This window comes from Hippopotamus amphibius, chromosome 15 (assembly GCF_030028045.1).
Source record: "Hippopotamus amphibius kiboko isolate mHipAmp2 chromosome 15, mHipAmp2.hap2, whole genome shotgun sequence".
NCBI lineage: Eukaryota > Metazoa > Chordata > Mammalia > Artiodactyla > Hippopotamidae > Hippopotamus > Hippopotamus amphibius.
Genome location: NC_080200.1, coordinates 3,745,022 through 3,757,576, shown reverse-complemented (window position 1 = coordinate 3,757,576; position 12,555 = coordinate 3,745,022). Strand labels below are relative to the sequence as shown.

The following is a 12,555-nucleotide window of genomic DNA, read 5'->3' as shown; positions in this document are numbered from 1 at the left end:
CCCAAGTTCCTGCAATCCCCTTCACAGAAACATCTTGGGTCCCAAGTTCAGAAATCCACCCCCCCCCCTCCCAGGATGGCCAGCATCCATGCCACAAATGTGCTGCCCTGGGCTCAGCCACAGGACCCATCAGCCTTCACGGCCAGCACAAGACTCCAAGCTCCCGTCAAAGACAAGAGGCTGCGTACAAGGGTCCACGGAAGGACTGAGGCCACAGCCAGGCCACCCCGCCCACTGGGGCTGGTCCTCCAGCCGACATCCTGCAGGCCAGGCCAGTGCACTCGCCCCTCACGTGGCCCTAGCTGCTTTATGTTGGGTCTGTCTCATCTCCCCAGCTAGAGGCTAACAGATCCGGAACTTCTGATGGGCTGGGCAGGCAGGCGGGAATGGGTGGGGCGTGAAGGGGGCCAGCCTCCACTGAGCACCAGGCACCCCCATGTATAGCACCCCCCACCCCATCACAGCGCTGAGCTCACCCAGGGCCACCGCTAGGTGTGAAATGAACACAGGATGTCGAAGACAGCAACACAAAAAAGGAGCGGAAAACAGCTCATTAACAACTTTTATGATTACACGTTGCAACGATAACATTTTAGGTATACTGGGTTCAATAAAGTACATTATTCAAATTAATTTCACCTGCTTCTTTTCACCTTCTAGAAAACTTTAGAGGACACACCGGGCTTGCTTTGCTTTATTGCCTTAGAAAAGCCGTTGGTTTACACTTTCGCCTGTTTTCTTCTGAGAGTTTTGTCGTTTCAGTTCTCACATTCAGGTCTCAGGTGCACTGGAGTTTGTTTTGGTGCCCAGCGGGGTGTACCATACAGAGCCTGCCGTTTCACCAGGTGATGTTCCGTTAGTGTCCACGCACATCTCTCACTGTGTCCTCCCAGTGCCACAAGGACTCCCTGGCACTCGGGTCCCCCTGGGTCTCCCGTATCCTCTGCCGGGGGGGGGGGGGGGGCAGCAAGTCTCTCACACACGTCACCGTCCCCAACGCCGGTGGGAGGAGGACCAGAGCTGGCTGGCTGGGCTGTGCGCTGCTATGAGGCCATACCTTGTGGTCCCCAGAGGGCCCAGCTGCATTTCCAAATCGCCCTGCGTGGTGATGGCACTTCCCCTGGAGGGTGAGGGGGCGCCCGGCTGCCTCTTTATCCATTGAGGATAAAGGATGCCTGGGCAGGAGCCGTGACCCACCTGCAGGACTCTGCTCGGTGGCTGGTGGGCTACACGGGGCTCTGTGGGGGCCACGGGGATATTTACAGCCCGGTGGCTACCTTTTAAGACACAACCCGCAAGCCTGTCAGGGCCGGGGCTGGGCAGACCAGGAAAGGGAAGTGGCCCAGGAAGCAGCTCGCATTCAAACCTACTGGCCAGACACATGGGGGCTTGGGAGGGGGGCTTGGAAAGGGGGTGCATGTGATCTAATCCTGAGCCGCGTGAAGCTCTTGGGGAGCCCCGCTCAGGGCTCAGACCACGCTCAGCCAACCAGGCCAGCCGGGGGGCACCACACCGGGCGGGCAGGAAACAGGACACCCCTTTATGGCCCTGGTGGACTCTGGGGCAGAGAGGCCCCAGCCCTGCTCACCAGGAGGAGAACATACAGGAAACAGACAAGCCAGGGCAGCAGGGACTGGGGCCACGCTGCTCCATGGAGCGGACGCGCGGAAGCCCCGTGGCTGCACGGAGACCCACCGGGCGAGGCTGGGCCAGCACAGCACAGCCCACCCCACCCGTGTGGACCCTGCCCAGCGCCACCTGGAGGCGGAGGAGGGCGGAGAGGTGGACCCCACTCCACACTGGAGTCCAGAACCTGCGCATCCAAAGGGCAGCCTGAGCGCCTCCTGCAGGGGAGCTGGGGCAGCGTGCCTGACGGCGGGCCTCCCTGACTCTGGCCTCCCTTTCGCACCCCTCCCCACCCCAGTCCCCAAGATGGAGCCCTACAAAGGGTTTTTGTACTGCCTCTGCCCGGGGAGGGATGTGGGCAGCTAGGTGAGCATTCTGCAGGCCGCAGCCCTGGAATTCCGGAACTCTGAGACAGTTTGGGAAAAGGGACAGAAAAAGTGGAAACTACTAGATCCCCACACAGGTAGTGGATACGCAATGTGTCCCTCCACACGCGGGAACACCACTCAGCCATGAAGAGGAGAGAAGCCCTGACACGCGCTACAATGTGGAGGGACCCTGAGGACACGATGCTCAGGGAGAGAAGCAGACACAGGAGGACACGCAGGGTGTGACTCCACTGACGGGAAATGTCCAGAACAGGGAGACCCACAGGTGCAGAGAGTGGATTCCCGGCTGCCAAGGAGGAGGGGGGAATGGGGAGTTAGTGTTAAACAGGTAAGGGTTTCCTTTTGGAGTGAGGAAAATGTTCTGGAATTTGATAAAAGTGATGACTGCACAACTCTGTAAATGTTCCAAAAACCACTGAATTGTCCCCTTTGTGAATTTTACGGTATCCGACGATTACAATTAAAGATATATTTTTAAAAAGACAGGGCAGGAGCATCTGAAGAGGGGCTGTCCTAGAAAATTTGGGGTCTGATCAGCACACCAGAGCCAACTGCCGGGCAGCCGTCCACGGCCCCCTCTGTGGCTCCCACGTGACCTGAACACCTCTGGTCTGGCCTCTCTGACTAGACTCTATGCTCCTTGAGGGCAGAGCCGCTGCCCCCCTCCCCTTTAACCCCTTGGAGCCTGGCACAGGGTGGGGGGGTCCCCAAAGATGTCCAAGAGACTGGAGGGCTTCCCCTGGCCTCCTGTGCCTCCTCCAGCAGGGTCTCCCAGGCAGGGCTCCAAGTGTCCCCTCCGAGTCCCTGCGCCTCTGCCTGCAGCTCACCTCACCCGTGACGACAAGGCTTAGCTCAGGAGGCGACTCTTCCGCCACCCCCCTCCCACCAGCCGAGCCAGCAAGCGCTGCACCACCCTGTGCTCCCCCCGGCCCCTGCTGTGACCCCCGTGTGCCGCAGACGGGTCTCGCCTGGCCTCGCGCACGCGGGCTGGACAGCAGATGCACGGATGCGCCCAGGCTCAGCTACGGCCCGAAGGCGGCAGGTCCGCTGGGAAGTCAGCCCTGGTGGATCATGAAACCAAGCCGCTGATCACCCGCGGAGAACCACATGGGGGGCCTGTGGCGGTTCTGATTTCGTATCTTGGTCTCGAGGCTGGTGGACGGCACAGCCGGGCATTTGCAGAGGCCGCTCCGGCCCCGCTCCCATCCGGGTCAACCTGGACCTGCCAGCGCCCGACGGCCCCAGCTCGTCCACCCGCCATCCAACCATCCTTCTTTCCATGGGGCCCGGCACGGGGGGGCGGGGCGGCTGGACGTGCAGAGGAGCCCGTTTTCTCCGGGACGATGTTGCCCCTTGGTCTCCAGCTCAGAAAGGGCTCAGGCTGCCCGCGGAGCAGCCAGGACACGAGGGAGGAGGCAGGGAAACCAGACGCCTTCCTTCCCAAGATGGTGTCAGAGAGCTCGCGTTCTCCTCCACCTCCCTCCTCTTCCTTGGGGGAAGGCGCTAGAACGAAGCAGTGAGTCCAGCGTTTACACTGCAGGGCCTTCACTCACACGCGAGCTGGAGGCTCTCTCCTGACTCGTGACCGAGATAATCACATCCATGCAGCTCCCGACCGAGGTAGGAAGCCAGCCCACGGAAGCTGCCCTGTCTGATGGAGGGGGTCTTAAAGCACAGAATGGGGGACTGCCCTGGTGGTCCAGCTGTTAGGACTCCAAGCTTCCACTGCTGGGGGCCCGGGTTCAATCCCTGGTCGGCGAACTAAGATCCTAAAAGCCGCATAGTGTGGCCAAAAAAATAATAAAATAAAGGACAGAATGGGCAAAGAGAAGGGATCTGAAGGGATCCCAGTGCAGCTGCCCGGCCGGGGTCCTGCACACATTTTGGGGCAGCTCCCAGGCTGCCACCTTGCCCAGTGGGCCGCCCAGACCGGCTGGGGTCCTGAGCTCTGGCCGAGCCCGCAGCCCCTCTCTGCCCCACTTGTGGTCCAGGGCGAGGCCTCCGGGATCCCTGCTCTCCCTCTGCACAAAGCGCCATTCCGGATCCCCGGCGAGCTCATCCTCCACAAATCACTTCTCTCCACGTTCTCTCCTGAGACCGGAGCAAGCAGCCATGAAACCACAAAGGTGGGCCCACCTGCGCCCCTACCTGCCCAGAAGGTGCTGCTGCGGGGGTCCAGCTGCAAGCACAGGAGGGAAGTGGGTCCTGGGACAAATCCTGCCACCCCGCCCCCAGGTCACGTCTTCACAGCTCGTCTGAGAAAAGGAGCCGTGATCACTGGTGCCGGCAGCTGGGGCCAAGCCCACGTTGGCTCCAGTTCTGCTCTGTACCCAGGGACCCACTCGGGGAGCAGCAGCCCGCGGCACCTTGCGTTCGGATTCTTATTCTCTCTCCACTGAACGAAACACACCCGAGGCCCAGGGCGACGCTGCTTGACCAGAGCCACAGGCTGCCCGTGGTGCAAAGACAGCAACTCAAACTTTTCATCAAGGCCCTTGGGTCCACGGGAGCCAGTGGGGTGGGGCGAGAAAAGAAAAGAGGGGAGGGAAAGAAGGAGGAAGGGGGAGACGGCGGAAGAGCACAGAAAGAGACGGGCAAAAAAAAAAAAAAAGGACAGTAACTTTGGAAAGCCCAGAACTTCTGAGTAACTCTCTCCAGGTTGTTTATTTCGATCAGCTAGAGAAGGCATGACCGTAAATTAACGGTCTGCTTCCTTGACGAGTCAGAACACTCCTGGGACAGACCCAAATCTAAGACACTAACAATCTGCCTGGCTGGGAAATCACTCTGCAGCCAGTCTCCGCTCCCAAAAGTCGCGGCAGGGCACAATCCCTGCACCCGACACAGGCCCACAGCCATCCCCCGTCCACGCGCCCCGCAAAGCTGAACCATCACACCCACGAGAGCCACCTCTCCACGAGTGTTCCCGGGCAGGCCGGCAGCTGGGTGGCTGCAGCCACCTCCTCCCAGGACTCTGCTGCCCCAAGGGGCCCTGGGTTGGTAAAGAGGATGGGTCGGATGCTTACAAAACAAAAGGATTGAGAAACAGCGCCTTCCTTTTAAACCCTCAGCTTCTGAAAAACAAACTCCGCAGGCCCAGGACACTCCTTCCCCATCTTCTGCTGCCTGCGGGGGTGCGATACAAAGGGAGCATCAGGGAAAGGTCGGGCACTGCCAGCAACGAAGTATTTGCCCCTGTTTATATCTACTCTTTTTTTTTTTTTGGCCTCGCCACGCGGCATACAGGATCTTAGTTCCCCAACCAGGGATCGAACCCGCACGCCCTGCAGTGGAAGCACAGAGCCCTAACCACTGGACCACCAAGCAAGTCCCTACATCTACTCTTTTCTCCATTTTGAGACTGTGTTGGTGGATGGGGTCAGAACATTTTCTTACATTCCCTGCACTTTAAATTTCCTCAAAACAACCCAGGACCCGTTTTTTAACATACAGAGTATGACTCTAAATACTCTGAGGTAGGAAAGATGGCAAAGTCACTCATCCACCAAATGAATGCTTGCTGAACACCCACCGTGGGCCGGAACTGCCGAGGTGCTGGGGACACACACAGCAACCAAGGCAGACACTGTTCCCACAGCGGGGACCTCGCACTCCAGTGCGGGCACTCCCAAGCCGCAGCTCCTGGTCAAATCCAGCCCGCCGCCTGTTTCTATGTGGGCCACAAGCCCAGGATGGTTTTGACAGTTTTTAATGGTTTGGTGGTGGGAAAAAAATCAAATGAAGGAAAATAGTTCATCATATGTGAAACGTATGTGAAATTCACATTTCCATGTCCATCAATAAAGTTTTATCGGAAGAAAGGCACAATCACAGGTTTCTGGAGTTTTGTATTACAAGGGCACAGCGGAGCGGTCGGGACAGAGACAGTCTGGCCTCCAAAGCTGAAAATAGTTACTCTCTAACCCTTTACAGGAAAAGCTTCTGCCCTAGTGGATGCGATGGACAGCAAATACACAGATTCATACATGTTTCTGGTAGTGCTGAATGCAAAGAAGAAAAGGCAGGATGGGGAGAGAGGGTGGATGGAAGGGTGAATTTGGGCAGAGGGGTCAGGGATGGCCTCTCTGAGCCAAGACCTGAGTGACTAGGAGCCAGCTGGGTAGAGACCTGAGGGAACAGCATTCTGGAAGAGGAAACAACAAGTACAAAGGCCCTGAGGTGGGAAAGAGTAGGCACATAAAGTGGTTTCGACTGAAGGGAGTGGGCACAGGAGCAGGGAGTGGAGAGTGCCTCAGAGACAGAACAGGGAGGTCATGGAGAGGGTCTGCAACTTTCCCCAAGGACAACAAGAAGCCAGTGGAGGGTCCTGAGCAAAGGCAAACCATTTTTCAAGTTTTTAAAAGCCCTTTGAGGGAGCAGGAGTGGGAACTGACAGACTAGTCAGGATGCCTTACCCAGCCCATGAGATGCTCCCAGAACAAACCAAAGCAGGGAGTAAACTCAAAAACCAATCCATCCTTGTAAATCAACTAACCTCCAATAAAAATTAAAAAAAAAAAAAAAATCCATCCAACCACACAATCATCAATTCATGGATCCGTTCAGGCCTCGGTCTTGACAGCACAGACTGTTTTAAGTATCGTAGTTAAAGTCATTTCATTGTGTAAAGCACCTGCAGCTGGCACAGTAACAGTCCCGTGACCACGGGCATCATCGCTCAGGAAGAAGGAAGATGAAAGGGGTGAGTCACCTCCGAGTCAACCTGAGGAAAACTTGTTAGAGCCAATGGACAGGCAGGGGTCACACAGCTCTAAACCTGCCCACCACGCTTCCAGACCCCGGGAGCGTGAGGAAGCCTGGGTGGGGGGCCCCGCAGGGGCTCAGGAGACCCCCACACCACGCCTGGCTGACCCGTGATGGGCATGTCTGCAGGCGAGCTCCTCTCCTCCAGAGGACAGCGTCAGAAGGACCTGGATAGCCAGGCCAAGGAGTGTGGGCCAGGAATGTGGGCCGGACACGGTTTGCAAATATGAGCCCCTCCCTTTTAGATGGGGGCGGGGAGGAAGGGGACGAAGGGACCCGGAACTTGAGGTGGATCAGGGTCATGGCCAAATATCAGGCTGCTGTGGAGTTAAAGGTTAAATGAGAGGGGGTCACCTGGGGCCACCTGTGCCCCCCAGGGGACACTGGGCAATGTCTGGGGACATCTGTGGTTGTCACCACTTGGGGGCAGAGATGCTCCTGGCATCAACGGGGTGGGAGCCAGGGATGCTGCGCCACACCCCCCAGTGCCTGGGACAGCCCCCGCCCCCTCCAAGAATGACCCAGCCCTGAACACGTGAACAGGGCAGAGTAGGAAGTAAGGAATCGGCGCCGGGTTCAGAGCAACCAGGCACCGTGTGAAGCCCTTCAGTGACTCTCAGCTCCTTTGATACCCTCAATAACCCAGCATGGGCTCTTGTTACACCCATTTTACAGATGAGGAAAGCGAGGCCCAGAGTCAAGAAGTGACCTAACCCAGAGGAGGGATCTGAACCCGGGTCTTTCAGACTCTGTTTGGGGAACGGAGTCAAGGACAGGAATCCAGGGACATCAACAAGAACATGGGTCACAAGGAAGGCCAGGTTCAGCCCCTCTCCTCCGCTGTCCCGTGTCCTCAGCCAAGAGGCACCGGGGCGGGGCAGGTCAGAGCTGTGGGGATGAGGCCCCACCCAGCAGACCAGTGGCAGGTCTCTGGAGCACAGGCTGAGAGGCACGGGGTGCAGGGGGTGGGGTGACCTCACAGTCGTGCAGTCTGCCTGCAGTTCCTTTGCTTTCCATCCCGTCCCCCCAGCTCCTGCCCAGCCGGCTCGGGAAGGTTTGGTGACCGCCACCCCCCTCAACCCCCAGCTTTGTTCTTGAGAAAGTGACTGGCGCAGGGTCTCACAGCTCTGGACCGGCCCCCCACACACACTTTCAGATCCTGGGAAGAGAGCCACCTGGAAATGGTCGTTTGCCCACGCCTCGGCCCTCACCCGGCTCACCCCGAGGCGCCCACTCCCTGAGCCGGCCTCCGGGGGGCAGTGAGCACCACACCGACATCACAGCTGTGCCCACACCTCGAGACACCCATCTCTCCCTTCCCCCACTAGACCCAAAGCCCCCTGAAGTTAGGGACTCCCCACAACCTGCCCCAGCCCTCAAAACCCAACGTCCCCAGGCCAGATGAGTGTCAGATGGAGCCAAGGAACAGATGAGCTCCCCAGGGCTGGGGCTCCCTGGGCCCGGCCGGGGAAGGGGCGGGGCTCAGAAGGGCAGGGGCGAGACACCGCAGAGGAGGCGGGGAAATGCGGGGTCAAGTACAGCAGAGCGGCGGGGAGGGGGAGGGGCAGGGGGCGGGGATGGGGGTGAGGAGAGGGGCATGGAGGGCCCCCGAACACCCCAAAGGGACTGGGGAAGGGTCTTTACTAGGAGACAGAAAAGTACAACAAAGACAGGGCGGGGTCCGGAATGACCGACCAGCCATACCTTTAAAGCTCTTAATTAACACCTCCTTAGCAGCCCACTCCCCAAAGTAGCGAGGCTTAGAAAATGCGAGAAAATCAATTGTCACTAAGACCTGTATATATATATATCGTCTTTCTCAACAACTGCACATTCCCGGCGTACACACACACGCATACGCACACACGCACGTGCAGCGCGTGACACGGTATCTGCTTGAATCACCGCAAAACCTGGGAGCGTTTATGCAGCTGCACCTCGGCTCTCGGCTCCCGGCGGTGACCTCCCCCAGGGCAGGGCGGTCTGACCGTGGAGGTGCCCCCGGCACCAAAGGGGAGCAACCAACGTTTGCCAAGCGTCCAATCAGAAACACGGAAAGAGGGCCAGCGACTTTCAGAAACCCTCCCCTCAGATCATCTCAAGTTGACTCCAGACTTTTACATTACACTCTGTCCTTTGGGCTTCCAAAAAGCAAACTGCAAAGACGAGAGAGGCTGCCCACTGCTTCTGCAAGGGTGGCGAGGAGAGGCTGACCGGGGAGTTGACAGACCCTCCCGATGCCTCATAAGGAAGCTATTACTGGAGAATTAGGAGAGTCATCAGCTCTTGCACGGCAGCGAGGAAAGCCCAGAGGAGTCTTGTAATGAGCCCTTTTTCAGGGGCATTCTCCAGCCTGGGGGCAGCTGGATAAATAGCTGCTGAGGCAGAGGGGTGGGGCAGTAACCTCAGACCCTAAGACAGTGCTGGCACCCAAGTGGGACCCAAAGGAGCTTGCTGAATCAATGCCACGGACAGAAACACATGGAAAAGGACACACTCCTTTACATATCACAGGATCGTTAGGCTTCACTGAACAGAACAACCTTCTCACTAGTTTCATAACTCGGGAAACACTTCCCAGGTGCACCTGAATTATTAAAACAAAAGCATCCTCCCCCAACCAAACAGATGGGACACACCAAGGCGCAGTCCACGTCTCCCCCGCCCCCATGGGGAAAAAAAATCCCCCGGAAAACCTTCCACCCGGGCTGGGCGGCCGCGCACCCCACTCCGCCTGGTGTCATTGCGCCCACTGGGCGGAGACCCAGGCCCATGCAGATCTGGGGCAGGTCCCTTTCAGAATGAACCCGTCCCCCGGCTCTCACGGGGCTGGAGAGGACAGCCCAAGGGGTCCCCGCGGGAGCGACTCCAGGATTTACTTCTACAGCAAAGCCGGGGCTCCGAGATGGCGATCGGACAGAGACGGGGAGGCCCTGGGGCACGCGTCTGGAAACTGCTCTGTGCATAGCAAGTGGATACATTTTTTTCAAATGAGAAATTCAGACTGCATGCTTATTTTAGGGGGGGGCTCAGGGAAATGGGGTGAGAGTTTGGAAGCCGTGATGGCACGGCGGGTTGACTCGGGCAGTGGGGTGGGATGCAATGATGGACATTTCGGGGAACACCGCTGGGAAGTGCCCCGTTAACCCCACCGGTGCCCAAAGGGCCGGAAATGCAGGCGGCTTTCACCCAGGGCCTGGGCTCCCTCCGTCTCTCTTTCCCTTTATTATTATTATTTTTTTAATTATTAGGATTGTTGCGAATAATACAAGGGGAGGGCCCCGCCAGGCAGGGCCAGCCGGGCCGGGCCACCCACGCTGTCATCTTTTGTGCGGGGCCGGCGGGGACGCCCCGGCCCAGCCCCCGCGCGCCCCCGGCCCGGGCAGGGCGCCCCCGCCTCCCGCCCCCGGCCCCGCCATTGTCCGGCCGCGCCGCCCCCGCCCGAGGCTCGACGGGCGCCCGGGGCCGGGCGGTTAACGCCTCCAACCGCCTCGCGGGCCGGGACAAAGCGCGGCGGCCGCGGCCCGAGCAGGCCGCGCCCGAGGCCTGGGCCTCGAGTCCCCGGCGCCCGCCCGCCCGCCCGCCCGCAGCCCCGGGCGCAGCGCGGGGGCGGCGGCGGGGCCCGCGCTCGGACGCGACGGCCGCCTCCCCGCGGGCTCACCTGAGGCGGCGCGCGCGGCCCGGTCCGGAGCAGCGGCGCGCGCTCCCCCGCCCTCGGCGTCGCACCCCCAGGCCCCGCTCGGGCCGGGCCCCGCTCGGTCGCTGGCGGCCGAGCCCTCCGTGAGCGGCCCGGGCGGGGCTTATAAGGCCGCGCGCCAGCTCCGCCCCGGCTGCCATTGGCCCCCGAGCCCACGCCCGCACGCCCATTGGCTACCGCTGACAGCTCCGCCCCTCCCCTCCGCCGGACCCATCAACACCGCACGGCCCGCCCCCCGCGCGCCTCGATTGGGCGGGCGCAGGAGCCGTTCTCGCCTCACCATTGGCCGGCTGGCAGGGACACGCCGGCGCCCACCCACGTGCCTGCTGACCGGCTCAGTTCTCATTGCAGGCTGCGCACGCCAGCCAAGAGGCCGCGACCAACCCCACGGCGCTAGGCCTCGGATTGACAAGGGCGCCTCGGGGACCGCCCAACGACCGCACGGGGGCAAGAGAATATTGGCTTACGGGGTCAGCCCCAGGCTCGGAATGGCTGGGGCGGGTGCCAATCACGGCCCGGGCCCCGCCCTGGTTATCAGAGTGCCGCTGAGTACGTGAGACCCAGCACAACATCAGCACCGCGCCTGGCAGGCTCGGAGAGGGGGGTTCGAGACCCAGAGCCGGAAGTTGGGCGCAGAGTTCTCCAATTCGCAAAGTCCGGCGTTAGGAAACAGAGCTCCAACGCAACTCAATTTGCAAAGGAGGAGAACTGAGAACTGGAGAAATAATACTCGAGCAGCAAGCGCCCCTGCCTCCCCTTCCCCCCGCCCCTCCCCCCCAAATCCAAGTTCATTTCCATCACAATCCGCAGAACTTTGCAAAGGCGCAAGGCCTTCCGGGTAAAGTGAGGTGACCTTCCCCTAGTTCCCTAAAACTCAAGAGAGGCGAGGAGTTTGGTGCCTCCTGAGTTAGGTGCAAAGCTCCGCTGGGCCCACCCGCCTCCCTGTGGCTGGCCTCCAGCGAAGCAACCTCGCTCGGCCTCAGTTTCCCCTGTGAAATGGATATGGCGACAACACAACCCCTCCCCGTCAGCCCCTCTCCTGGGAAGTCTGCACAAATTAGTGGGAGGAGGCATGTAAAGCGTTTGGCCCTGTGACTTCGCAAAGTGAACATCAAGGTTTGCTATTACCATCGTGATGATTATTGCGTACCAGGCAGTAGGCTGGGCACGCCCCCATTTCACTGCCAGGGATGTAAATCGGACAATTGCATGTTTCCTGATAACGTGTCGAGTGCAACTACCCTCTGTTCCTGGAGGTCTTGCACCCTGAGAAAAGGCGCCGGAGCTTGGAGCTTGGCTGGTTCAAGTCTGCTGCTGCAGCGCTGTACCCAATTGTTTCCAGTGTGTTGCCCTACATACCCACCGGTAGGGGATTAGATAAATAGCTCGTGGCACAGGGTACTCAGCAATACTTTTAACTATGTAGTAATTAAAAAGGGGGGTAGATCTACATGTACTGTCATGGAATGATTCCCCTGCACGCCATGTGCAGAGCTGCAGAATGGTCCAGAATGCTGAACAGTAGTACCCTTAGGAAAAGAACGCAGAGCAACTGTCCTGTGGCTTCTAAGAGCCTGAGGCGACGCACAGAACGAGGCCACCCCCAAACTGAGAAAACTAAATCTATGCGGAGAGGAGGGATTCACATTGGTAAAAAGGGTAGTTGGTGAGGAGTTTAACCTGCTCGAGGGTGTGTTTACATCCTCATGGGGCTATATTCAGATATTCCCTCATGCAGTTAAAATTTAACTTAAAAAATAGGAACAAGTAACTGCTCCCAAGGAACTCCCTAACCCATGGGAAAGACAAATGTAATCTGGTAGCAGTAACAGCCTCAAAAGTGCAGTTGTAAAGGGATTTCCCCCCACCCCAAGTCTTTTTTTCTCTACTTCCTAGTTAACCCCATAAGACAGTGAATTCCAGGTGTTTGGATTTCAGACTCTGGAATTTTTTTTTTTTTTCTAAATTAGAGGACCTAAATAGGTTGTCAGGGTTCCAATTTTGCTCAGGGGGACTTTTAAATTTTTTTTCTCAAGTTCCTTTTTTTTTTTTCTTTTTTAATTCTAGTATAGTTGATTT

General features: G+C 58.6%; 1 protein-coding gene across 2 annotated transcripts in view; it reads right to left on the bottom strand.

The window, feature by feature from the left end:
• Window positions 1-10,558, bottom strand: part of KDM4B (lysine demethylase 4B) — a 144,569-nt gene extending 134,011 nt beyond the window's left edge. For both annotated transcript variants that reach the window (XM_057708595.1, XM_057708597.1), the window contains exon 1: window positions 10,441-10,558. The gene's annotated coding sequence lies outside the window, so the exon portion shown is untranslated. The remainder of the gene's footprint in view (window positions 1-10,440) is intronic.
• Window positions 10,559-12,555: the final 1,997 nt, after the last annotated feature.